Below are 27,517 nucleotides of genomic sequence, written 5' to 3'. Positions count from 1 at the left end.
ACTTAGACATTAAGATGTGATTATACATTTGCCTTATCTGCATTGTTATCTTTAGTGTACTATTTTTTCTACTTGAGCTATGTCATGTTTCGATATAAGCTGCTGTTTGCCAGGCATAGTGCTACTGAACTTTAATTTGTGTTACTCTGCTAAGCCAGATTTATTTTTTTTTTTTTTTGCTGCACAGTGCCCTATATTAGTTGTAATATTGCAATTGCTTTGGCATTTGTATTTTTGTCATTGATGTTTGTGTTAATTGTTTTGTGCTGCTGCATTGCCTCGTCCCTTAGTTTAGCATCTGAGCTCAGTAGATTTAAGTTAGATTAAGAGGGGGTAGACTATAGAAGAGAATGAGTTGCGATGAATTGGAAGAAATGCATTGAAAAGTTATACAAATAAAAAGGGTACAGAAAACAGGTTTAGGTAGGATTTTCTTGGAAATAAATGTTGAGGTAAGAAATGTGTGAACATACAAATACAGAAAGCATGCTTAGATAGAATTTTTTTGGTGGAAACAAAGGATGAAATAAGAGGAAAGATATATGAAGTTTTGGGTTGGACTGCAGTACCAAATGTTACACTGAAAACGAACCCTGTCCTTTCCTATTGGTGTTATCCCACTATGTGTTTGTGTACCCTTGTGTATTTATTTTCTTCCTGTCTCTGTGTAGTTTCATAGAATTTTTTCTTCTTTTAATATTAAGCTACATTCACTATGATGAGGAATACTGTTATCCTCGAATATAATTGGCATTAATAATATGTTATTTACTTTGTAAAGATGTTTAGACATTATTTACTCTGTTTTGTGTTAATGCTAATGTGTGAAGTTGATGTTTCAAAAGTTATTGTGATCTTTTATGTATGTACTCATGTCATAATTCCTGTAACACTGACGTATATGTCTATTTCTATTCTTTTGTAACGCCTGTTTTACTACAAATGTTATCTGTATTGTTATGTTCTTTAATGATGTATTTTGTACCTTTGTTATTGTATTTTTATGTTATCAAATTGTAATTGTTACCAGTTCTTCCAATTAAGTTACATTTCACTGCACACGTTTCTGTTGGTCATAGTATATGGACAATATGTGAGAAGTAGGGACTGATAGTGTTTGCACGTGTGTTGGTAATTCAGCAAGGGACTGGATAACAGCATTGCTGGTTCTAAGGACAATTAAAAGAAAAACTTTCTGAGTGCACAAGTGGTGGTTTATGGACTTGCTATATTCTCTGCAAGAATCTTCGATGGTGATTGTGCACCTGCACAGTCGCAACGGATGGCTGCTGGCCGTCTCTACCAGGACTACAGTGGGTCTGCACCTCTGGTGGCCCACCAATACCATTATCTCTACAAGGACTACAGTGGGTCTGCATCTATGATGACCTACCAACGCCATTATTTCTACAAGGACTGCAGTGGGTTTGCACCTCTGGTGGCCCACCAATACCACAATCTCTACCAGGACTCCAGTGGGTCTGCTCTGTGATGACCTACCTACCAATATTCTTCCAATCTTCGAATGACTCTGCTGTGGGTTTGCTCTGTTGTGGCCCATTACCTGTCTGCATGTCGAGAGTCAGCACTGTCTTTCCGTTGGAAGGTCAACACTACTTCTTCAAGACTGCATGGAAATCCACTACTTCTATGTGCATTTTCTTTTACTGCTTGGACTTTGAGAAAAACTCTGCATTTTTACTGTGATGAACAATGTGGACTGTCTTTATGGACTGTGAGAAATTTTGATCTTTTGACCAACATAATATTAATAAGTGTGTGCATTTTATATCTTTGTTACTGTAATTGTGAAAAATTTTTGTCAAATCTGTATTGGCCAGTGCCCAACACCATTTGTAAAAATTTTTGTGGGGAGCATGGGGGCTATGTAAGTAGGCTGTTTATGTTTTCGCTATGTAAGTAGGCTGTTTATGTTTTCTCTATGTAAGTAGGCTGTTTATGTTTTCTCTATGTAAGTAGGCTGTTTACGTTTTTTATTGGTAACGCCATCTCTGTATGACAATCACTGGCTGTGCTGTGGGCAATCTGTGTCTGCTTTGCATTGTTGTAATACTCGCCATTGTAGTGTTAGGCAGCTGGCTGTGAACAGCGCGTAGCGTTGCGCAGTTGGAGGTGAGCCAGCAGCAGTGGTGGATGTGGGGAGAGAGATGGCGGAGGTTTGCAATTTGTCATGAACTGATATATATATTATGACTTGTGATGATATTAAGGTAAATACATTGTTTGTTCTCTATTAATATCTTTCATTTGCTAACTATCCCTATCAGTAGTTAGTGCCTTTAGTAGTTTGAATCTTTTATTTAGCTGGCAGTAGTGGCGCTTGCTGTATTGCAGTAGCTTGAGCAGAGAAGATTTTTGTGAGGTAAGTGATTTGTGAAAGGTATAGTTTAATGTTAGTCAGGGCCATTCTTTTGTAGAGAATTCTGAAAGTCAGATTGCGTTGCGCTAAAAATATTGTGTGTCAGGTTAAGGACAGTCGTGTAGAATTGTTCAAAGGGGACGTTTCAACCATGTGTTAAACTTCCACTGCCGTAGTCCTTGTAGGTGTGCAGAACTGAATGTGTGATTTCTCCCCAGTCGATATAATGTCCCCGAATTACATTCGTACTGTTACTGATTACACATTTCTAAATTCCTTTTGCTATAAATGGCATTATTTATTGGTTAGCTGTACCATCAATCCCATCTTTTCAAAACAGAAGGTGAGACCGTTCACAGAAAACCTGACGATGATAGTTTTACGAGCTTTGTCCACCATTTCTTCTGTCTCTGTATGTACGCTAAGATTGATTACCATACTAGTGTCATCTGCCAAAATATCAAATTCTGTTTGTTGTCCATTAGACGGAAGAACGTGTAGATATATGAACAATAGTGACCTAAGATTAAGCCTAGTACAATCGCACTTGTGATTTCTCCCCTAACAGAATAATGTCCGCCGACTGCGTTAACTGAATTCTTTTTGTTGCAAACGACATTATCCATACTGTACCATTAATCCCATCATATTTAAATTTACCTAGGAGAATATTTTAATTCACAAAATCACCAGCCGTAGGTAGGTAGCAGAAAGTAACAACTGGAGGTATTTTATTATTTAATGTTTGTAAAATTAGGAGAATGTACCTGTGAATGGCATTCTTATTAGAGCAATTGTTTTTAAATCGAGTGCGCGACTGGCCTAGGATGTTATTGTTATTCAGATGAAGTACTATTACAGAACACATCACCTTCTAAAAATTTTGGAAAAGATTATTAAGTACAACTTTTTGCATTGTTTTTGACAGATGAATCATTGTCCATTGGTTTGGCTATAGCATGAATTTCATGAAACCTCAATTAACCTAGGGAGATATTCCGATTATTCAACATTTTGCCTTTGTTATTATTTTCTTACTTCGGGAACCGTAATGCAGTCTTTTTGTTAGTTATAATGCGAATATACTACTCATATATCACATTTTCAGAGTACGCAATCCTACAATCTGTATTCATTTATGGGAGCAGCGAGCCACACGCGTTTGGATTCGACCACTCAGGAATCGCGCCGGTCCACTGGACAATCGCAGAGAAGAGAGGCTCTCAGTTCTAATTTGGCGTCTGCACGCGTAAGCAAAGTTGTCGGCTGCTGCAATATGTATTAGCTGGTGGAACTGGTCGGGGGGGTCTTCCCTTCGCAGTGCGTTCACATTATAAATGCAGCCAGCCGCGAACCACAAACAACTGGAGGTCCGAGCAGAGTGGATTGCTGGCGACAACCCAGGCCAGCAGCTTAAGGCACGAGGGACGGCCGGCGATCGCTTCAATCACGTCCGTTTATCCCTTTGTTCCAGCATTTTGCCGTATGTCTGCTTTAGTTTCGTGGATTACTGCAAGCAGAGATTTCAGAGACTGCGGCATTTACTGGAGATACACTAATGGGACAAAATCATTCATGGGGCTCGGTACGAAACGTTTTCAACCACAACAGCGCTCACACAGCGGCTGACTCAGTATTTTCAGCTCTTGGGTTGATTTTTTAAGAATTAGTCGAGAAGTAATGGGCAAATAATTGAGCTGAAAGTGACCAGCCAATCAGATTATGAATAGCGGCCTCACGAAACTATCTAATGCTGGTGCAATAGATATTTCATTATGTACAAACGCTTGTGGATAATCCTTTTCGCCGGCCGCGGTGGCCGAGCGGTTCTAGGCACTTCAGTCCGGAACCACGCGGCTGCTACGGTCGCAGGTTCGAATCCTGCCTCGGGCATGGATGTGTGTGATGTCCTTAGGTTAGTCAGTTTTAAGTAGTTTTAAGAGTAGGGGACTGATGACCTCAACTGTTAAGTCCCATAGTGCTCAGAGCCATTTGAACCATTTTGATAATCCTTTCACTATCATTCTTTTCTCTGAATCAAAGACATTAATGTGTCGTTATTTTAATTAACGTCCTACTCAAAAGTAACAATATGACAAATATCTCCCACCGTTTCGTTTTACGACGTGGGGAGGCGTCGAACGTACAGAGTTTTTCATAAGTACATCTGAAGTTTCCGAAGACAGCTTTGGGGAAACTACTAGACGTACAGAAAACATACACTTCAGTGGACAGAGAAACTATACAAGTTGAAAGGATCTTTATATTGCAAGCTTTTGCTTGTGTTCTAAAGGGATACCGCTCGGCCGTTTTTACGGCCGAGATAAAGGGTTGACCTTACTACAAAACTGAACAGCGGCAGTTAAAATGATGCTCTCTGACTACTCTCAATTATAGTTTATCAGAAATCTATACTTAAATAGAGCAACACGCATTATATTTCATAACTGTTCAATTGTTCAATTGTGTGTGAAATCTTATGGGACTTAACTGCTAAGGTCATCAGTCCCTAAGCTTACACACTACTTAACCTAAATTATCCTAAGGACAAACACACACACCCATGTTCGAGGGAGGACTCGAACCTCCGCCGGGACCAGCCGCACAGTCCATGACTGCAGCGCCTTAGGCCACTCGGCTAATCCCGCACGGCTTCATAGCGGTAATAACTTAAGCTTGCCCATTGGTTAATTGTCTTTTACAGAAACCAAATTGAATCTTTCTAACAACATATAGTTTCCCACTAGTCAGCAAAATATAGACCCAGGCAGGTGCTTTCATAGATACACTGAAGTGCCAAAGAAACTGGCATAGGCACGCGTATTCAATGGATGGTGGCTACACTGAGCCACAGCGCCAGAGATTGCGCCAAAGAGTTTTATTCCGCCGCCTCCACTGGCAGTGCTTGTTGAGAAGTAGCAGTAGTTAGTCGTTGTTGAGATGTCGTCGTAGTGAGTGCTTGTGCAGATCTTGCTGAGAGGATATTGATAGCTGTGCTATTTGAGGCCATGTTGTATGCAGTTGTTTGATGGGCTAGACAGCAGATGTTGTTCGAATGGAGATATTGTAATGATCAGAGTGCTTTTCGTCAATATATACGAAGGTAAAAAAAAAATTCCCTTTTTTTTCATTATCTCAATGTCTTAAACAATATGCCTCGTCACAGGTTCAGTCAACAAAGCATCTGGCTCGTGTTCTTGTATTAGAGTGTAATTCTGGTTTTCTTGCGCAATTATAGTGTTTCTATTTTTTTTAATTACTTCAGTATAAATGGTTGAAGAAGAAACGTGCCAGATGTGTACGTTGAATCACACTTACACACACAGAATAGTTACACTTGTGCTTTGGTTTCGTACGTTTTATAGTTGCTGGGGACTTAATTAATTAATTGTGTTAACGGAAATTTCATTTCATTCTTTGTTGTTGTTCTATGCAGTCAGATTGTGTACTAAAACTAGTCAGGGCCAACCGTTTACGAGACTGCGTAACCGGACATACAGCTACTAAAAATTAAAAAGTATTTGCATTCATATTTATTATAATTAAGCCCCCATGCATCAAATACAGAGATATGTAAACGGGAAGAATATGGCTCTGCGGTCGACAACGCCTCTATAAGACAACAAGTATCCGGCACAGTTGTTAGATCGGTTACTGCTGCTACAACGGCAGATTATCAAATGTTTGAGTTTGAGCCTGGCGTTACAGTCGGCGCACGAGCGATTGGACGCAGCATCTCCGAGGTAGAGATGGACATTTTCCAGTGGGACCATTGCACGAGTGTACCGTGTTTATCAGGAATCCTGTGAAACATCAAGTCTCCGACGTCGCTGCGGACGGTAAAAGATCCTGCAAGAAAGGGACCAATGACTACTGAAGAGAATCGTTCACTGTGACAGAAGTGCATCCCTTCCGCCAATGGCTGGGCCATCTTCTCTCTGCGGTACTGCCGTCACGTTCTTTAGTCGATTAGCTGGCGTCACTAAGTTGCTGGCCTGCCTGTCCGTGAGTGGCAGCAGCAGCGCTGTCGATAAGAGCACTGTCGTATGATCTTTGGAGCGACCGCGAGTATTTCCGGGTCGTGGTGTGCGGAGAGTTCGGTCGGGACGCAGCGCCAGTGAGGTCGGGACAGCCAGTACTCGCCCACCGCTGACGACACACATGCACTGTCCGACGGAAGGAGACAGTAGTGGGAACGACCGTTAGTTGGTCGGACATCTCATCGGTTGACGTGGATTTGGTCTTTTGACCGTTTCTGGGCCTCGTCAGTTGGTCATCTTGCCGGACGTGGGTCGGTTCCTTCCTTGTGCAGAGATGTCGTGGCCAATGGGCAAGAGTTACCTCTGCATTGTTGGGTCCGAGCCAGTGCGCCCACGTCGTCGTGTCTCCGAGTACCAAACGGACATCAAGGAGTCGTGATGGAGCTGCAGTGAGCTCCGGACAGCCATGACTCGCCCGACCGTTGCCGCCACACATAACTTGAGTGGGGACGACCTTGGTTGGTCGTTCGGTCGGTCGTATCACCGAGCGACGTGTATTTGGTCGCCAATCGCGTATATGAACTCGGTGTGTGTGTTGACGTGTGATTTCTCCTTGTCGTTCCACAGTGATTGGTTTTAGAATTGTCAGAGTTCTTGGTGCAAGTGTCCACGTGGAACTGTGTGTAGCTACTGTGATTTCCACTGAGCAGTTATGAATGCTGTCTGCGTACTGGAGTAGGCAGTCGTTCGGTTGGGACAGAGCAGCGAGTGTGTGTTTCCTTGCCGTGTTGGTGCTGTCCGGCACGGCGTGTGGTTCGACAGCCTTTGGTGTTGTTCATATTTCTAAGTGATTACTGTGTCTTGACTGTATTTAAACGCCAATTTTCAAGACGTAGTGCTGATTTTTCCGTTGCCGTGCTGTTGGTCGGGCGGAAGGTAATTGATTAGGTTGCTGGTCGGTCCTTCAGTCGTCCCTGGGTCGGATTGCCATCCGATTATTTATTATTACGCTTGGCTGCCTGTCTCACCTAAATTTATGTTAGAGTTACCTCTCAGGCCGGCCCTTGGATCACTTCTCAGCACCACTGTTGTTTTAGATTGTGATTTTCTTTTAGTCTCAAGTACTGTGCCAGGCCTTCAGCCGTGTATTAAGTTAGTTCGTTTTAACGTCAAGATAAGGCCTTCAGCCGTCTTAAATTAAAAGTTTGAAGGTTCTTGCTTAAATTAATTTTTTTAAATAGAAAGAAAGGGATTTTACCTATTGCAAATCATTATTATCCATGCCTCAAGCCTCAGATCTACTGTGTCTAGTGTGCGGCCTACAGCCGAGTATTTACGTAAGACTTTCTTTTTTTAAGTAAGGCCTTCAGCCGCGTGTATTCCTTAAAGCAATTGTAATAACCTGTGTTTGGGGTTTTAGTCCTATTGTTTTGAATCCTTTTAAGGGCATGTGTGATTAAATGTTTTTAGGAAAATAAACTACTTGTGTTTTGTGCAACTGACAGTAACTGATTTTGGCCCCCTTCCACAACCATAACCTGATCTGCTCTGTCCTGCGAAACCAGATTTCAGTGTAACTTGGAGACAGCACAAACTAAAGGTCCAAACTGTAGTTATAAGAATTTCTTGAAACCATTAGCAGCCTCCCCTCTACACTAACACATAGAATAACACGTATTCGCGTTGGTTCACTCGTGTCCGAAAGATAGTGGATGGGCTAGCGACCAGTCTGAAGTAACGGATACCATTACATGCGGTTAAAGGAAGGTTCCTTAGCGTCAAATAATTAACTGCATCTAGCAGCAGCATTAAGTAACATTACTTCAAATTGATGTAATGCTATTTGTGACTTGGGTGTGGTCGTTAGTTTCCTCTTAAAATATTACACACTGCTGCAGCTTGTGGCAGTTTCGGAACGTCTTTCTTTAAATACACAGACGTTAATCACCGGCAGTGTTAGAGAACAGTACAGAAAGAATTAGCTGTAGGATTCTGTATCACTTTCTGACGAATTGGCAGTTACGGTTTAGGGCTTTCAGACATCACAGAAACAAATGGAAGTTACTAGACGAACAATAAAAAGATTAGACCTACAGAGCTGATTATCAGTAATATCTCACAACGATATCGTTAATGATTATCTGCACTCCTTTCGTGAGATATATTTCACTGATTGCAGTGCACTTTTTTATCAAGTTACTTGAATTGCGTGATAAATAGGTAGAGATCTCGTGCCACGTAAGTCACAAAATCTAGCAAGGACTTGTCGAATGTACGCCCCTTCAATTAATACCTACAGACGGTGAAAAATCTGATGAAAAAAGCAGTTCAGAATCCATGTGAAAATTGTACAACAAGAATAAAAATACAAATCTTCCTGTCTGCTGGATTTAAACTTACAAAAGGATTACATCAGGGATGCAGCTGTTTGCCACATCGTTAGATAATCGGAAGAAATAATGTAAGAAAAGGAATGTCTGCACAGACGTTAGTACTACACATCCATTACAATTTATTCGTGACCAGTTAATTTTCACACATAATATAGGAGAAACTGAATGTACCGTCAGGAAAATTAATAGAGATTTCTAAAAAAGGAAACTTCAGATCAACATAAATATAAAAAAACTGCGTGGTGATAGGAGGAACAGATTACAATTTCATGTAAACAGAACAGTTTTCTGCGTCAGTCAAGACTTGATGCTTGAAGGAAGCATTAGAACTATTACACGTACTGAAGACCACGTGTAATTGGAAGTAAAAATCATACCTGATGGTAAAAAATATAGGGAAAAAATTCAAGAATAAATGACGAAATATTTACTACTGGTAAATTAAACGGCATTTGATCGGCTCAGCAATTTAGAAACAAAATGAAAGAATTGATCTTATTATATATGGATGAGCAGCAGGGACAAGTAAATCCCAGTAAATGATAAGGTTGAAGACAACTGAAGGCGCATCTGGAGACGGTCTGCGGAAAGGATCATCAGAAGGAGAATTCGATTTGCGACTTTCTGGAAGAAAAACAGCTCATTGTGTAGGGATATCAGGGAGAGATAGCCGTTAAGCCGTTACAGGTAATGGATTGGGTACTAGGAAGGAAGAGGAAGTGGAGACCACCGATCACATGGATACAAGGAACTCAAATATTTACTGGAACAAAAAATAACGGACAAAATTTATGGACGGATAGGTACAAATTTATTTCTTTACAGACGAATGGAAAAACTAGTAGAAGCCGACCACGGGGAAGATCAGTTTGGATTCCGTAGAAATGCTGGAACACGTGAGGCAATACTGACCCTACGACTTATCTTGGAAGCCAGATTAAGGAAAGGCAAACCTATGTTTCTAGCATTTGTAGACTTAGAGAAAGCTTTTGACAATGTTGACTGGAATACTCTCTTTCAGATTCTTAAGGTGGCAGGGGTAAAATACAGGGAACGAAAGGCTATTTACAATTTGTACAGAAACCAATTGGCAGTTATAAGAGTTGAGGGGCATGAAAGGGAAGCAGTGGTTGGGAAGGGAGTGAGACAGGGCTATAGCCTCTCCTCGATGTTATTCAATCTGTATATTGAACAAGCAGTGAAGGAAACAAAAGAAAAATTCGGAGTAGGTATTAAAATCCATGGAGAAGAAATAAAAACCTTGAGGTTCACCGATGACATTGTAATTCTGTCAGAGACAGCAAAGGACTTGGAAGAGCAGTTGAACGGAATGGATAGCGTCTTGAAAGGAGGATATAAGATGAACATCAGCAAAAGCAAATCGAGGAAATGGAATGTAGCCGAATTACGTCGGGAGATGCTGAGGGTATTAGATTAGGAAATGAGACACTAAAAGTAGTAAAGGAGTTTTGCTATTTGGGGAGCAAAATAACTGATGATGGTCGAAGTAGAGAGGATATAAAATGTAGATTGACAATGGCAAAAAGAGTTTCTGAAGAAGAGAAATTTGTTAACATCGAGTATAGATTTAAGTATCAGGAAGTCATTTCTGAAAGTATTTGTATGGAGTGTAGCCATGTGTGGAAGTGAAACATGGACGATAAATAGTTTGGAAAGGAAGAGAATAGAAGCTTTCGAAATGTGGTGCTACAGAAGAATGCTGAAGATTAGATGGGTAGATCACGTAACTAATGAGAAGGTATTGAATAGGATTGGGGAGAGGAGAAGTTTGTGGCACAACGTGACTAGAAGAAGGGTTCGGTTGGTAAGACATGTTGTGAGGCATCAAGGGATCGCCAATTTAGTATTGTAGGGCAGCGTGGAGGGTAAAAATCGTAGAGGGAGACCAAGAGATGAATACACCAAGCAGATTCAGAAGGATGTAGGTTGCAGTAGGTACTGGGAGATGAAGAATCTTGCACAGGATAGAGTAGCATGGAGAGCAGCATCAAACCAGTCTCAGGACTGAAGACCACAACAACGACAACAGCAGGTACAAATTGAGAGCTAAAATTGAATTTTATGTTTAATCTTGGGGATAATAATAACGGTAAATGTTTCTTTCCCTTTTTACGTGTTTACAAGTTTCAGTGTTAGACATTCACTGTTCCACAATGTAGTCTGAAATTGTACAATCAATGTGATTGCTTTATTTGGTTCATTTCGTATCCTATCAAGTAACTGTGAAACAGGCTGATCGCACCAAAATAAATCAGTGTATTATACTGATGACAAATGAAAATCTTTGGCACATCATATCCCGTACGTTGTAATGGATGACTGGCAATAATTTAGTGCGTTCTGGGAGGTGTCATTCCTGATAGCATTCACATGGATGTTAGAGCTTTTCCTTTTGCTCCAGTCACCTGCCATAAAGCGGTCTTACGACAGATAATATTATTTCTGCAAATTAACAACCCCATTCGCCGCTGTGTCGCAATATCACGCCACTCAGCCGTCAGTGTGTAACAGGCTGGATATCGCACCCAGTTCGTGCCTTTATGAAAAGTGCGGCAGCTCTCGTGGTGGACGTGAAACTCTTTTTCCATCACCCGAACCCATCTCTGCAACACGTCACGCCACGGCATTACGGTGCACCGCACAAAGGGGTCTATCTTTCCGTGAACTGAAAATGTGAACAACTCATGTGGGGTTCCAATTACGTTATCCGATCACGCAGCGCCGCCGCGGAAACCGCAACTCCCACCAGGCGTATTATCTCACGCACCATCGCCTCCCATGCACCGCTCCGACGCTTTCAGACGTTTCAGAGGTTGGAAGGTACACGCCCTGCAGCGCGGATAACGCGATACTCGCTCAAAGACTTCATCATCCCTAACACAGCAAGCAGTTTCTGCTGTGTTGGAGCTCCACAAGTCTATTGTCTGGTATGTAGAGTTTCGTCGTTAAAAACCATACACTTTGTTCCACAAGGCCTAATTTTAGGACCCTTATTGTTCCTTCTATCTTTAATTCAGTAGCATAAAAGCAGCTTTGCTTCTATTTGCAGACAGTAACAGTGTTGTAGTTAATTTTTATAGGCACTCTATTAGCTTCTGCTGTGTTGTACCGTCGCTGCAAATTGTTAATTTAATTTGTGGAGTTTGCTATGGAAAAACTAGAGGTTTTATAAACATCGGTAGCTGCCAGATATGTTAATTGTACTGCCTCTCATTGTTTACTCTCTTTTTGTATCTATATATGCGTTCTAGAGATGAGAACCACAGAAAAAATATTTACAGTCATTTCAACAACAGTAATCGAAAGAGGTTTCTAATCCACTGCTCATAACTCGCAATAAATGAATCATGTTGTTTCAAAAGGCCAAACGTTAGTTCCACTGTTCTTTGTAGGACACGTAAAATTAATACAAACTGCTTCAGTTGTTCAAGGATGATGTGAGCATTATACTGAAAAGACATACAAGAACAGAAAATTATTGACTTGCTTTTTCCAAATGCTCTCTCTCTCTCTTGCTATCTCTCTTTCTAACCCTACAACCCCACTCCCTCCAAAGAAAGGCAAAATGTTTCCATTTATGCAGGTCAGAGATTGGAGACTATAATGGCAAATTTTCTGCACAGCTAAAGCTAAAACAAACAGAATCGTCCAATACTGAAGAGTTTCTAAATTGGTGAAAAGATTTTTGAAACATGTAGAACCCAATTTAGTCAGGTTTCTTATATAAGGAACTCGAAGTTTAGAAAAGAAAAATATCCCATAAGTCGAAAAACTTTCCTTTCTTTATTGAACATTTCCCCCTGGCGGGCCCCGTTCCTATCATGCAGTCAGTTAACCAGGGATGTCCTCTGTTTATGCTCCTTTACCCCATCGCCCTTGAACCACTGTTACACGGTTTGGGGAGACGGCTGACTGGGACAACAATGACCGGGAGGCTTTCATCTGCCATGAACACGCAAATGACCTGGTGTTCTTGGTTCTATCAGGAGATGAAGTGCCAGAGGCACCGGAATGAATCAATCAATATAGCACTGCTACAGGAAGCCATGTGAATCTGATGAATTCTAATGCTATGTTAGTTTGTAGGGGTCTTCCAACAGGGAATGTAGCCACATTGCCATTACTGGATAAGCTCAAAGATTTGGGGACCACCTTCACATGTGATGTACAGCGCACATCCTCACTTAACTATAAACACCACCTTTAAGTTATCCGCATGGATATTCGTGGCAACCTCCTGTGAGCATTGGACATGACGAAACGGATGGATTTTGTTATCAGTCATCGGGATTCGTGACTACCCCATCTGGCAAAAGTACAGAGGCTGCAGGCGGTGCTCGGCTGTTTTTTAAGTGTCTGTCTCATCATCTAAGTCCCCTACAACACACAAATTTTTTCTCCTTGAGTCGGCGGCCTCGGTCTTGTCCACGTCCACCCTAGGCCACACGCTCTTTATGTAAGTACAATGGATAAATCATGGGCCCGCCACCGGATCGGATTATCGGGAAGCCTGGTTGATGAACTGGCCCCTCCCTCTCGAGTAGGGCCCGTTGCAGTACCACATTTTTCTGCCTCCCACTCAACAACCGAGCTAGGTTAATAATTGGCTCCTTTTACCGACCTCCCGACTCAGCAGCATTAGTGGCAGAACAACTGAGAGATAATTTGGAATACATTTCACATAAATTTTCTCAGCATGCTATAGTCCTAGGTGGAGATTTCAATTTACCAGATATAGACTGGGACACGCAAATGTTTAGGACGGGTGGTAGGGACAGAGCATCGAGTGACATTATACTGAGTGCACTATCCGAAAATTACCTCGAGCAATTAAACAGAGAACCGACTCGTGGAGGTAACATCTTGGACCTACTGATAACAAACAGACCCGAACTTTTCGACTCTGTATGTGCAGAACAGGGAATCAGTCATCATAAGGCCGTTGCAGCATCCCTGAATATGGAAGTCAATAGGAATATAAAAAAAGGAGGAAGGTTTATCTGTTTAGCAAGAGTAATAGAAGGCAGATTTCAGACTACCTAACAGATCAAAACGAAAATTTCTGTTCCGACACTGACAATGTTGAGTGTTTTTGGAAAAAGTTCAAGGCAATCGTAAAATGCGTTTTAGGCAGGTACGTTCCGAGTAAAACTGTGAGGGACGGGAAAAACCCACGGTGGTACAACAACAAAGTTAGGAAACTACTGCGAAAGCAAAGAGAGCTGCACTCCAAGTTTAAACGCAGCCAAAACCTGTCAGACAAACAGAGGCTAAACGATGTCAAAGTTAGCGTAAGGAGGGCTATGCGTGAAGCGTTCAGTGAATTCGAAAGTAAAATTCTATGTACCGACTTGACAGAAAATCCTCGGAAGTTCTGGTCTTACGTTAAATCAGTAAGTGGCACGAAACAGCATATCCAGACACTCCGGGATGATGATGGCATTGAAACAGAGGATGACACGCGTAAAGCTGAAATACTAAACACCTTTTTCTAAAGCCGTTTCACAGAGGAAGACCGCACTGCAGTTCCTTCTCTAAATCCTCGCACAAACGAAAAAATGGCTGACATCGAAATGAGTGTCCAAGGAATAGAAAAGCAACTGGAATCACTCAACAGAGGAAAGTCCACTGGACCTGACGGGATACCAATTCGATTCTACACAGAGTACGCGAAAGAACTTGCCCCCCTTCTAACAGCCGTGTACCGCAAGTCTCTAGAGGAACGGAAGGTTCCAGATGATTGGAAAAGAGCACAGGTAGTCCCAGTCTTCAAGAAGGGTCGTCGAGCAGGTGCGCAAAACTATAGACCTATATCTCTGACGTCGATCTGTTGCAGAATTTTAGAACATGTTTTTGCTCGAGTATCATGTCGTTTTTCGAAACCCAGAATCTACTATGTAGGAATCAACATGGATTCCGGAAACAGCGATCGTGTGAGACCCAACTCGCTTTATTTGTTCATGAGACCCAGAAAATATTAGATACAGGCTCCCAGGTAGATGCTATTTTTCTTGACGTCCGGAAGGCGTTCGATACAGTTCCGCACTGTCGCCTGATAAACAAAGTAAGAGCCTACGGAATATCAGACCAGCTGTGTGGCTGGATTGAAGAGTTTTTAGCAAACAGAACACAGCATGTTGTTATCAATGGAGAGACGTCTACAGACGTTAAAGTAACCTCTGCCGTGCCACAGGGGAGTGTTATAGGACCATTGTTTTTCACAATATATATGAATGACCTAGTAGATAGTGTCGGAAGTTCCATGCGGCTTTTAGCGGATGATGCTGTAGTATACAGAGAAGTTGCAGCATTAGAAAATTGTAGCGAAATGTAGGAAGATCTGCAGCGGATAGGCACTTGGTGCAGGGAGTGGCAACTGACCCTTAACATAGACAATTGTAATGTATTGGGAATACATAGAAAGAAGGATCCTTTATTGTATGATTATATTATAGCGGAACAAACACTGGTAGCAGTTACTTCTGTAAAATATCTGAGAGTATGCGTGCGGAACGATTTGAAGCGGAATGATCATATAAAATTAATTGTTGGTAAGGCGGGTACCAGGTTGAGATTCATTGGGAGAGTCCTTAGAAATTGTAGTCCATCAACAAAGGAGGTGGCTTACAAAACACTCGTTCGACCCATACTTGAGTATTGCTCGTCAGTGTGGGATCCGTACCAGATCGGGTTGACGGAGGAGATAGAGAAGATCCAAAGAAGAGCGGCGCGTTTCGTCACAGGGTTATTTGGTAACCATGATAGCGTTACGGAGATGTTTAACAAACTCAAGTTGCAGGCTCTGCAAGAGAGGCGCTCTGCATCGCGGTGTAGCTTCCACGCCAGGTTTCGAGAGGGTGCGTTTCTGGATGAGGTATCGAATATATTGCTTCCCCCTACTTATACCTCCCGAGGAGATCACGAATGTAAAATTAGAGAGGCTTTCAGACAGTCGTTCTTCCCGCGAACCATACCCGACTGGAACAGGAAAGGGAGGTAATGACAGTGGCACGTAAAGTGCCCTCCGCCACACACCGTTGGGTGGCTTGCGGAGTATCAATGTAGATGTAGATGTAGATGTAGATATATCTGGACATTTTCTATCGAATACAATTATTTCCATATCGACTTGCCTTGTACTAGGTACCCTATGATACGTGATATTTATCGCCTAATGACGAAAGGTCATACCCGTAACGTGGTGGAAAGCTGGTATCCTGAGGTCCCCATGACCTGTGGTCTGGAGTTCTGTGAACCATGTTCTCCCCGACACGAACGCTCGTATGACCTGGTGTTTCATTCTTAATATGAAATGCATGTCACAACTTCGCCTACAGGCCATTAATATGACAGATTCACCACGTTGCCTTCATTGTCACACGCCTGACACGGATGAACATCGACTGTTGTGTGGATCTTTTGCAAAGGTGTGGGAGCTGATTTAGAAAATGCGCCATTGCATCGAAGACTCTTCTGTTCCCAAATGAGACTTATTTCCAATGTACGAAGACCAATCCGGTGAGCTGGATAAAATGCTTGTTGATCTCTTATTTGTTCCATGAAGGAATTAAGGGTTTTTGACTTTTTTGACATTTCTGCAACATCGTTTTACTTTTCCCACGCACAATACGATATATCGTCAATGCTATGCAAACTTTTTCGGAGGTGCCTAGTGTCTTCTTGGACCAATCCCCCTCCTCTTTCCTTCAGCTGCAATGTGCAATGTCCCGGATATTAGAAGGTGATTTCAATGTGAGTGTGTAATACAAGTACTCTGACCAGTGTACGGGAAAGATGGAATATTCTATGAGGAGACCTTCCCCGAACATACCTGATTGACTTGGCATTCCGAGTGCATCCATCCCTAAGTTGGCGGATGCCATTTAGTTTGTTTCTCCAGGACGGCGATTTTATTTTCGTTTACGTTTTGTTTGTTATTGATGTCCATTGTACCTTATTATTTTTCGCCAGGGGGGGCGTCCTGTCTGATCTTAACTGTTTCTTTTTTTGTTAATGACTACATGTAATATATGAACGTGTTGTATGCTTTCTATCATACATGGCTTTTCGCTTAAAAAATAAATAAATTAAAATTAAGTATGCTGTAAAGAAAAGGTTAAGGGAAAAGACGGTAAGGCAACTGCCCATGAAAAGCGGAAACCAGACTCAAGTCCCAGTCCAACACATATTTTCATTGTTGTCATTCCATTATATAACTGATAGTGGTCCATATTCACACCTTCGAATATATTTCTCGTATTTCATAAAGGCATAGTCGCCTCAGTGCCTGTTCCTTCGAACATGCGTGCATTTTCGAAGGAATACTACATCGTAATTCGGAGAAACACAGGCTCTGCAGTACTACAAGTCATAAATGGTGAAATCATTGTTGTAATAAAAGTTTGACAGACAAATATGTCCAGAATTTTTAGCAGTCTTCGTCTCAGTGAGCAATATTATCTTTACAGACCAAACATTCACAGAAAAGTTCTTTCATACCATTTTTACCACACTGTAGATATGTCCACCAATTACAACTTGAATAACACATTGAACCACATCATTACCTGGACGTCTCTGACAGACACATGGCAACCTCATCTTCATCCTAAAGAACCTTATTATTAACACTTAAGTAGGAGGACAAAGAGAGAGCTGGTGCATTTTGTTAGAGCAGGTTGTCTATATCAGAGGCATATATGCTCTCAGGGGCAAGCCTATTGTTCTCCTTTGATTCATATGTCATTAACCTATTGTTCTGCTATGAAGATTAAGACTACCTGAGGATATCCTTCCCTTTTATTGACAAGTCCTTAACCTATTATCCCTCAATCCCTCTTCCATCTCCTCTTCCCAAACTCTCAGGAAACCTCCAACCCCCCCCCCCCCCCCATCTGCCCATTGCTGACACAGGAACACTTTCACATATGAAATATTCAGATAGCCCCCTCTCACTCTTATCAATTCGACTGATAAGGTATAAGTACACTTTCAGGTCTGCATTAATGAAATAACCCCCTCTCATTCTTATCAATTTGACTGATAAGAGTAAGAGGGGTCTATTCGAATAACTCGGACCTGAAAGTGTACCTATATCAGTGAGGAGCAAGGGTAGGTGGGTTATGGGTTTCCTGATGGGATGGGAGGGGTATGGTGAGGTGGAGAGGGAGGAGGAGTGGAGGGACATAGGTCAAGGACCTGTCAATCAAATGGAAGGATGTCTGAAAAGGTCTTAATCCATTTAGCAGAACAATAGGTTAATGACCTGTCAATCAAAGGAGAACAATAGGTTAGCCTCCAAGTGCAACCCTGCCTCTGATGTAGGCATCCTACACTAAAAAAATGCAACAGTTTTCTCTTTGTCTTCCTACTCATGTACTTCCTTTCTTTATGTTATTTCACTAGTCTTATTATGTTGTATACAACGACAATGGCCATGTCTCCTAGAAAATATTTTCTTGCGCTAAACATCCAAATTTCTCTCTAAAATTTTTCCTTTCCAGCCTGTGGAGGCTAGGTATTCGTATGGCAACACATATTTCACTGGAGTGTCAGGCAATATTACTCGGGTTCATTTTGCGTTGTTTGAGGTCTTTTTTCTTGGTTACAATTTCTAAAATGCCCTGACTTCTTTAGATGTAGGGAAGCACTGTCGCTCAGGTGATGTGGCGTTTGACCTAAACGGCGTTGTTACTAAAACGACATGCCTACCATTGTTTGCCTGAGCAGCTGAAGGACCACCTTCAACAATTGAACCTCAATGACCAGAATATGGTTTTGGTGTCCCTGCTATGTACATAGTCATTGCTAAAAGTCAAAAGACCAAAAAAATTCAAAGAATCAATCCAGGAAAGAATTGGTTTACGTAAAAACTGCATTTGGTGTGGTGTAGACCTCGACTACGTTGAGCTTATTAATGGACATTAAAGTAATACTTACAAAAGACAGAAGGGAAGAATGGCCATGAGGGGCCTTGGTTGTATTACCATTTCTGAGTTACTGTAGTAGGGAAATTTGTCAGACTGTAACAACTGGCGTGGTATTACATTGTTGTCAGTGCCCAGTAAGGTCCTCACCAGAATTATTTTAAACAGAATTAAAAAATCCCTTGAAAAGCGACGGCGTAAAGAACAGGCCGGTTTTAGGGCACAACGCAGTTGTGTTCATCTTATTAAGACTCTTAGGATCATTTTAGAGCAAAGCAAAGGGTTCCAATCAACCATGTACCTGGCGTTCATTGATTTTCAAAAGGCCATCGATTCCGTGAAACAAAGTGCTCTGGCAGGTGTTGCGGAAGTATGGCATACCACAGAAGATCTTAAACATCATAAAAGATCTATATGATGGCTACAAATGCTGCGTACTCCACAATGGAAATATGACAGAGCCCATAAAAGTAACAACCGGAGACCGGCAGGGTTGCATTTTGTCACCAACACTTTTTCTCCTCGTTCTAGTTATGAGAAGAGTCACAGCAGGCAGGAGACGAGGAATCCAGTGGGGGATTCACGAACGTCTGGAGGATTTGGATTTTGCAGACGATATAGTTTTATTAGCTCCAAGGCTGACTGATATTAAACTTGCTGAAAGAAGAAGCAGAGACTGCTGGCCTCAAGATAAGTATAGGCAAAACAAAGGAAATGAGAGTAAATTCAGGGAACATGGAGGTACCATTGTTAATAGGTGAGCAGCGGGTGGAGACTGTCAACTCATTCCTGAATCTGGGTAGTATAGTGGCGGAAGATGGTGGAGCTGGAGATAACGTGAGAAACCGCATTAAAAAGGCAAATGCTGCTTTCATACAATTGTATCCAATATGGAAAAATAGAAATATCACGTACAAAACAAAAATCCGTATTTTTAATACAAAAGTGAAGGCTGTCATCCTGTACGCCAGTGAAAGCTGAAAAACGGATAAAAAGATAACATCCCAGTTACAAAGCTTCATACACAGATGTCTTCGACGCATCATGAATATCTGGTGGCCAGAAAAAATATATAATAAGGAGCTCTGGCGAATAACAAACCAGATACCTATAGAAGACCAGATACGAGAGAGAAAGTGGAGCTGGTTGGGGCACACCTTGAGAAAGCCAGATGGAGCCATCGAGAAAAAAGCATTGGAATGGAATCCCCAGGGAACAAGGAAGAGAGGAAGACCAAGGGGCACATGGAAGAGGACAGTAGAAGGGGAAGCAAAAAGAGTTGGCAAAGACAGAGACGGATGGCGAGTTCTCCTGGATGCCCTATGCCCCCATAGGGGCCAAAGGAATTAAGTCAAGTAAGTCAAGTAGTTAGTTTACGAAAATGCTTTAAACATTTATTGCTTTATACAATGTCAAAATAAAATGCATTGCCTTTTTCGCTTGACACTCTAACTGCATTGACGCGTTTGTGGAAAGATAACGGTGCTTTTTATTGCCAACCTCCATGGTCGGTGGCGTATTCTAACGGCAGTTAAAGCAAATAAAACACGAACTGGCTATCGAGCCCCTATGGGCGATGTACCTTGGTCGCCCCTACGTACCGGACACACAACTGCAATCACGCTCTGGGTGAAGAGCTGAGGGCATTTCTCATCACTAGCAACTTACTTCCACCACCCAGTATAGAGGACCATTCACATTCCAACCCCCCCCCCCCCCCCGCCCCTCCCCCCACCTTTCACCTTTTCCCCGTGGACCCTTCCCATCCTAGTACTGAGATCACCTGCGAAACAGTTGTGTGACGCACCGTAAGGTACCGCTCAATTTTGTGTGACCCACAGCAAATATAGTTAACACACTGTGTCGGGCGCGTTCAAAGAAGAGCGACACGGACATTCGCGGGTTTGTTTCAGTCAGGAGAGAGCGTCACCGATTGGTGAAAACGTGAACTGGCGGACGGTTGAAGACAGCAGTATACGCTTACTGGACAACCTACTTTGAACAATCGCTCTTAACTTAGGAATGTACTAAAGCGACCTGCGTAACGCCCCCATTGAGACTGTCAAGTCCAAATTAGGCTAATTATACTGCGTTCAGTAGGGTAGTTCTTCCCTTCCACTTACTACTTTTCATATGCTAATGGAAGGGGCAGATATCCTAACATGCGGTACATTATCCTCTGCGCTGCGCTTCATGATGTCTTGAAGAGTATGTTGATCAACGTGGTGGTGCTTGCTTCGCACTCAAAAGCACTCATCATATTTAGGCATCTGAGAGATATAAGTACATAGTGTTTCATTTAATATACGAAGTGAAGGATGCAATTTGGAGTAAAGCAATTTAATTGATTGGGAACAGAAGGGGAATAAAAGTAAGTAGATGACGTTTGAGAATAAAATTCACATTGGTACAAGTTGATCAGATTACTGTAGAAGTTTTCTCTCATAATGACTTACCGAATGCGATCCGTCTGTGATGTTCAGGTGCTGAGCTTTCTGCTTCTATCTGTGCGAACAGTAGCGCCTAGAATATGTTCCTGGGCAAAGTCAGTCCATTTGGGCTGAACTCTCTGCGAAGTATCAAATTGACGGACGCGTCCTGCAACAAAATAGTAACAAAATACTAAAGTTGCTCAATGCAGGTTATTGCAAGAAGCAATTCAGATATGCCAAAACACAAAACTGTAATATTTCTGGTTTACTAAGTTTTAATAGCTATCGTGAGTTCCAAACTTAATAGGAGTGGAAGTGCCAGTTTCTACTGATCAAGAAAAGTCAAATCTAAAACCTCAAAATGAGTGTTTCATTCTGCAGTGGAGTGTTCGCTGTTTCGAAAGTTCCTGGCGTATTAAGCAATATGCTGTTCGAAGATTGCAACCCACAACCTTCCGTTTGTCGGATGATGCTCGTAGCGGCCGATCAACCCAGGCACGACTAGCGACGCGGTCTCGCACTTTTACATCTGCTACTGCCTGTTCCACATCCCTCCTTTCAGCAGAGACAGTGCAGCAAGATTTGCGGAAGAACATCTGCGAAGTAGGTGAGAGGTTCTGAAGAAAGCACAGTGGGAGCTGGCCGCGAACTGTCGGTAGATCACCTGTCCGCGGAAAGCGGAGTTTAGGATTTCTAGTCCACACTATTTGAGTTTTGCTATTTAGGGAGTAAAATAACTGATGATGGTCGAAGTAGAGAGGATATAAAATGTAGACTGGCAATGGCAAGGAAATCGTTTCTGAAGAAGAGAAATTTGTTAACATCGAGTATAGATTTAAGTGTCAGGAAGTCGTTTCTGAAAGTATTTGTATGGAGTGTAGCCATGTATGGAAGTGAAACATGGACGATAAGCAGTTTGGACTAGAAGAGACTAGAAACTTTCGAAATGTGGTGCTACAGAAGAATGCTGAAGATAAGGTGGGTAGATCACGTAACTAATGAGGAGGTATTGAATAGGATTGGGGAGAAGAGAAGTTTGTGGCACAACTTGACTAGAAGAAGGGATCGGTTGGTAGGACATGTTCTGAGGCATCAAGGGATCACAAATTTAGCATTGGAGGGCAGCGTGGAGGGTAAAAATCGTAGAGGGAGACCAAGAGATGAATACACTAAGCAGATTCAGAAGGATGTAGGTTGCAGTAGGTACTGGGAGATGAAGAAGCTTGCACAGGATAGAGTAGCATGGAGAGCTGCATCAAACCAGTCTCAGGACTGAAGACCACAACAACAACAACAACAACTATTTGAGTACGCCACGAAGCTGCAAAGCTAGATCTGTTAATATAAATCCATAAAAATTAGATGATTTTCTTCGGAGTTAAATATTAAGGGAGGAAAGTTAGAGCTTCGCATCCTGTCACTTTCAAAATTATTAAAAACGAAGCAGAAAGACGCGAGCGAACAGGTCGTGTTTTTTGGGGGTAATTTTTTCAGCATCGCTAGGATGTAACTTGGAACTGGCTCATTGAACATGAAATTACTTAAGTACTTTAAATATTGCCTACTGTACAAACCCTGATTTCTGTCACATCACAGAGGAATTCAAATCGCTGAAACACATGAATATTACGAGGATATATCGTAACTGTTTTGTTATCAGATGATACTTTCGTGCGAGTCATGAGCGAAGTTCCTGACTGCTACTTTAGTAATAGCCAACAGGGCCAACAATGGCCCTGCTACACTTGCAGGCTGAGCTAAAATTTTCAACTACCTTCATATCCAATTGAAAATTTGTTCGGTACGTTGAATCTAAAATTCTTGAAAGTCTAGAAACATTGAACCCGTGATAAAAAGGTTTTCAACCAAAGGACTGGCAGAAATACATTATTTAATGTTCGTTGATGGCTCAGCTGATACAATATTCGCCTGACGGTTCTATTTCGAGTTCCACCGAAATTTAGAACACTATCAAGCGTGGATACAATACATGTATTAGACGGTCCAGTCAAATTAATGTGACCACAGTATATGCCGAATGGCCGGTCGTTGTGGCCGGGCGGTTCTAGGCGCTTCAGTCTGGAACCGTGGGACCGCTACCGGCGCAGGTTCGAATCCTGCCTCGGGCATGGATGTGTGTGATGTCCTTAGGTTAGTTAGGTTTAAGTAGTTCTAGGGGCCTGATGACCTCAGATGTTAAGTCCTATAGTGCTCAGAGCCATATGAACCATTTTATGCTGTATGTCAAGTTGCAATAAACATTCACATACGGCAGGTGGCAGTGGAAGGCACATAAAGTTCACCGGATTGGGGGGGGAAAGTGCAATCATTGTCGTAATGCGGAACGAAGCCATTTAGACGACGTCCAAAAGCGCATGATCATCGGCTTTCGGGCCAAGGGTGGAAGCGTTTCCGGAACATCTAAGTTTGTAAACTGTTTGCCTGCCACCGTGGTTACTATATGCAGTGCACGGCAAACTGGCGCTACCCAAACTGGCACCGAGGAACGTTTGGTGCACCACAGACCATAGATGGTAGTGGTGAATGACGACAGCGGATATGTGTGTGAGCAAATAGTCGTGCGACTACTTAGCAAGTGGCCATGCAAATGAACCAAGGACCCACCAACAGCGTGCCCTCAATGACCATTCAGCAAACATTGCTGGTTATGGGCCTGTCGAGCATGTTCCCAATTTATGAGCCCACGGTGTGCGCTGTTCACCAGCAACGAAGGCTGGAATTAGCACACTAGTGCAAGAATGGACGTCCACTGCGTGAAATGGCTGACAAGTGACTTTCTTGGATAAATCATGTTTTATGCCCCGTCAGACAGATGGCTTTTGGCGTGTATCTGGTACCTATACCTTACCCCTGTTTTCTCACAATTTCGAACATCTTGCACCATTTCACATTGTGGAACGTTTCTACTAGGTCGACAAGTCATATGGCCTTGTGTTGATTTTTCTTTAATCCTGCTTCCATTATCAACCGCAACGTCAGGACCTCCTCTCTGACGACTTTATCTTTCAGAAATCCGAACGGGTCGTCATCTGACACACCCTTAATTTTCTTTTCCATTTTTACCTAGTTATTACTCCTCCGCAATACGACGCTGATGTTTCTTACCCCCACAGTACTTTTTCAATGTAATAAGGAAGAAGGGTGCGGTCGGATGGTCCCGATGGACCACTTGTGGCCTGGAGAAGGAGTGCTTTAAGGAAGAAGCGTACCAAGTTTGGTTGAAATGAGTCCAGGAGCTTTCTCCACACAGGTTTGCAAGGATACGCACATGTCACATACATTTAACATATAATCAACATATTCATACAAATTTGAACACACATGTCGCCTGTATCTGTAGTGAATTTCACCCTTCAGTATCATTTTCACGCAGCTCAATCTTTATGACATACCTTCGGTTCTAGGTGCCGTACAGTGATATAGTTTTCCAGGTACATACAGTGGTATATGTGAATACTGTCTGTAAAATGTGTTGCGAATACAGTTATCAGTAAAGAAGTAATAAATTAAACCGTCATACCTAGAGCGGCAGTCTTATTGCACGAACAGCGCGAATGTAGTATGGCTCTGAGCACTATGGGACTTAACATCTATGGTCATCAGTCCCCTAGAACTTAGAACTACTTAAACCTAACTAACCTAAGGACATCACATAACACCCAGTCATCACGAAGCAGAGAAAGGAATGTAGTAAACGATAAGCTTTTCTCCTTTCACCATATAGGCTATTTCGGAGGGGGGAGGGGGGGGGCAGTTGTTAGCGAGAAAAATTGACATTATATGTAAAATAAATTGCGTACAAAGTTTGTTGTCTGTCGCTAAGTGCTCTCATTCTCAAATACAGCATAGATAAAGTATTGGTATTCGAGCGTCAAGGGTCAAACTTCTTGTTCTGCCCCATCTCCACCCTTTTGATGGTTAGGTGGTTCTCATTCCCACAGCAGTTATCTCTAGGCAGTAAGTAATACGGGTACTAAGATGGGTTGAAATCGTTCCAGTCATTTGGGAAGAGATATGGAATATACATATATATATATTTTTATAATGTGTACGGACTAGGGAAAACGGCAATATTTCGCAATTGTTAAATATGTATGAGAACTGGACGTACGTCCTGGTATATTTCTCTCTCCTCTCTCTATCCTTCTCCTCCTCCACCTCCTCTGTCCGTCACCTCTTTCCCACTTCCCTATCTATCATCTTTCTCCCCCCTCCCCCCACTCTCTGTACATCTCTTATTCATCTATCTCTCTATCCATCTCCTACTCCCTCAGCTCTCTCTCCATATCTTCCTTCCTCTCTGGCAAATCGTTGATGTTGATTTGTCTGATGTGTGTGTGAGTACGTGATGTATGGTGCACTCAGAATACAGTTTATCGTAAAAGATGAATTAAGACCTCGTTCGTCGATAATATTCGTTCTACACGAAGTCATTCGAAAAGAAACTGTTGTACTCTTGTGTATTCTGCAAGAAATACTTCGATCGAGGTTATTGACCAAAAGCAATGATGCCAGTGGCCCTGGTGGCGGTGTCAGCTGTGGTAATTCGACCTTTCCGTTCGCACAACATTGCATTGGTGGTTAATGTAGAAACATGAAAGCATTGCAGTGTTGACAAACAGTGTTCATTTTTACGAAGTCGACTTATACATCCGATGCGTGATCGACTGTTGGATCGTATCTGCACGCCAAGCGTTCAGTTCGAATTGCGACTTTAGGCTGTCTGTTTTGTCGACGCCGACCGGAGTGGCTGAGCGGTTCTAGGCGCTTCAGTCTGGAACCGCGTGACCGCTACGGTCGCAGGCTCGAATCCTGCCTCGGGCATGGATGTGTGTGGTGTCCTTAGGTTAGTTAGGTTTGAGTAGTTCTAAGTTCTAGGGAACTGATGACCTCAGATGTTAAGTCCCATAGCCATTTGAACCATTCTTTTGTTTTGTCGACGTTTCAAATTATTTTGAGTGTAAACGCACGCTGAGCGAGTCGAAGCCGACTGCATCTGTTGTTTCGGAGTCACAATGAATCGCGATCGAGAAATTCTTACTCGATTTGCCTACGAACACTGTCTACGCCCTTCGTCAGTCTCATTGTCTCGGCAGCCATGTAGTTACTTGTGGTAAACCTTTCGGGATGTGGGGTCGTAGTCCAAGAAACTCTTCTGTTCCCGACCTTTCGTCCAGGGCTGCGCTGGTCATCTTCAGAGGCGCTCTTCGGCTGAGTCTTGCCGCATCTGATGATGTCCAGAGCAGCCCTGGCCGAAACGTCGATAACAGAAGAGTTTCTTGGGCCATCCCGAAAGGTTTACCAGCAGTTATGTCATCCGGTCATGAAAGCCTTCATTCTATAATCATGCAGTTAGCCTGTGTTGCGCGTACGCCGATCGACATTTCGACGCCTCACTGTAGGTATTATTTCCAAAGAAATCGACTGAATGTATGCAATACACCAAATTACCACGAAGGGAAGTCAATTCAATATTCGTGAGACACCAAACATATGACCACCACCAATAACGTACTGAAATGTCGCTTTCAAATGTATTCTTTTTTCTCAAATTGTTATCACTAAATTCTGAATTGGTTGTTGTTATGAAAACATGTGACTACACAACTGTGAAACCGACCGTCACCATTCTTTCATTCAGGTTCTCATAAAAAAATATCACGCAAATTTCAAACTTTCCGGCGGTTTCCCCAAAAATGTTCTTTCATGTTTCAAATGGCTCTAAGCACTATGGGACTTAACTTCTGAGGTCATCAGTCCCCTAAACCTAACTAACCAATGGACATCACACACATCCACGCCCGAGGCAGGATTCATACCTGCGACCGTAGCAGCAGCGCGGTTCCGGACTAAAGGGCCTAGAACCGCTCGGCCACAACGGCCGGCATTCTTTCATGCAAACATTGTCCTGTCAATTACGAACACAATGACCAAAAAAAAAAAAAAGACAAATCGGTCGAACCGTGCTCAAGTGCCACACCGCGCGGCAATTGGTTTATATTTATATAGATTATATGCAATGATCGCTATGCTACTGGCAGATCCATGCCTGTGTATGCTGATTTGTTTGGAAGTTTTTTCCTTTTCTTTTTATCATCAGTCTTCTGACTGGTTTCATGCGGCCCGCCATGAATTCCTCTCCTTTGCCAACTTCTTCATATCGTAGTAGCACTTGCAACCGAAGTCCACAATTATTTGCAGGATGGATTCCAATCTCTGTCTTACTCTACAGTTTCTGTCCTCCACAGCTCCCTTTACTACCACGGAAATCGTTCCCTCATGTCTGAACAGATCTTCTATCATCCTGACTCTCCTCCTTATCAGTGTTTTCCACGAATTCCTTTCCTTCGCGATGCTGAGCAGA

General features: G+C 42.4%; 1 protein-coding gene across 1 annotated transcript in view; it reads right to left on the bottom strand.

Moving 5' to 3' along the window:
* Positions 1 to 27,517, bottom strand: part of LOC124551002 (connectin-like) — a 750,563-nt gene that overhangs the window by 499,000 nt on the left and 224,046 nt on the right. The window contains exon 2 of the mRNA XM_047125840.1: positions 21,157 to 21,298. The gene's annotated coding sequence lies outside the window, so the exon portion shown is untranslated. The remainder of the gene's footprint in view (positions 1 to 21,156; positions 21,299 to 27,517) is intronic.

The sequence above is a fragment of the Schistocerca americana genome, chromosome 9 (assembly GCF_021461395.2).
Source record: "Schistocerca americana isolate TAMUIC-IGC-003095 chromosome 9, iqSchAmer2.1, whole genome shotgun sequence".
Classification (NCBI taxonomy): Eukaryota; Metazoa; Arthropoda; class Insecta; order Orthoptera; family Acrididae; genus Schistocerca; species Schistocerca americana.
This window is presented reverse-complemented; position numbering and strand designations above follow the sequence as displayed.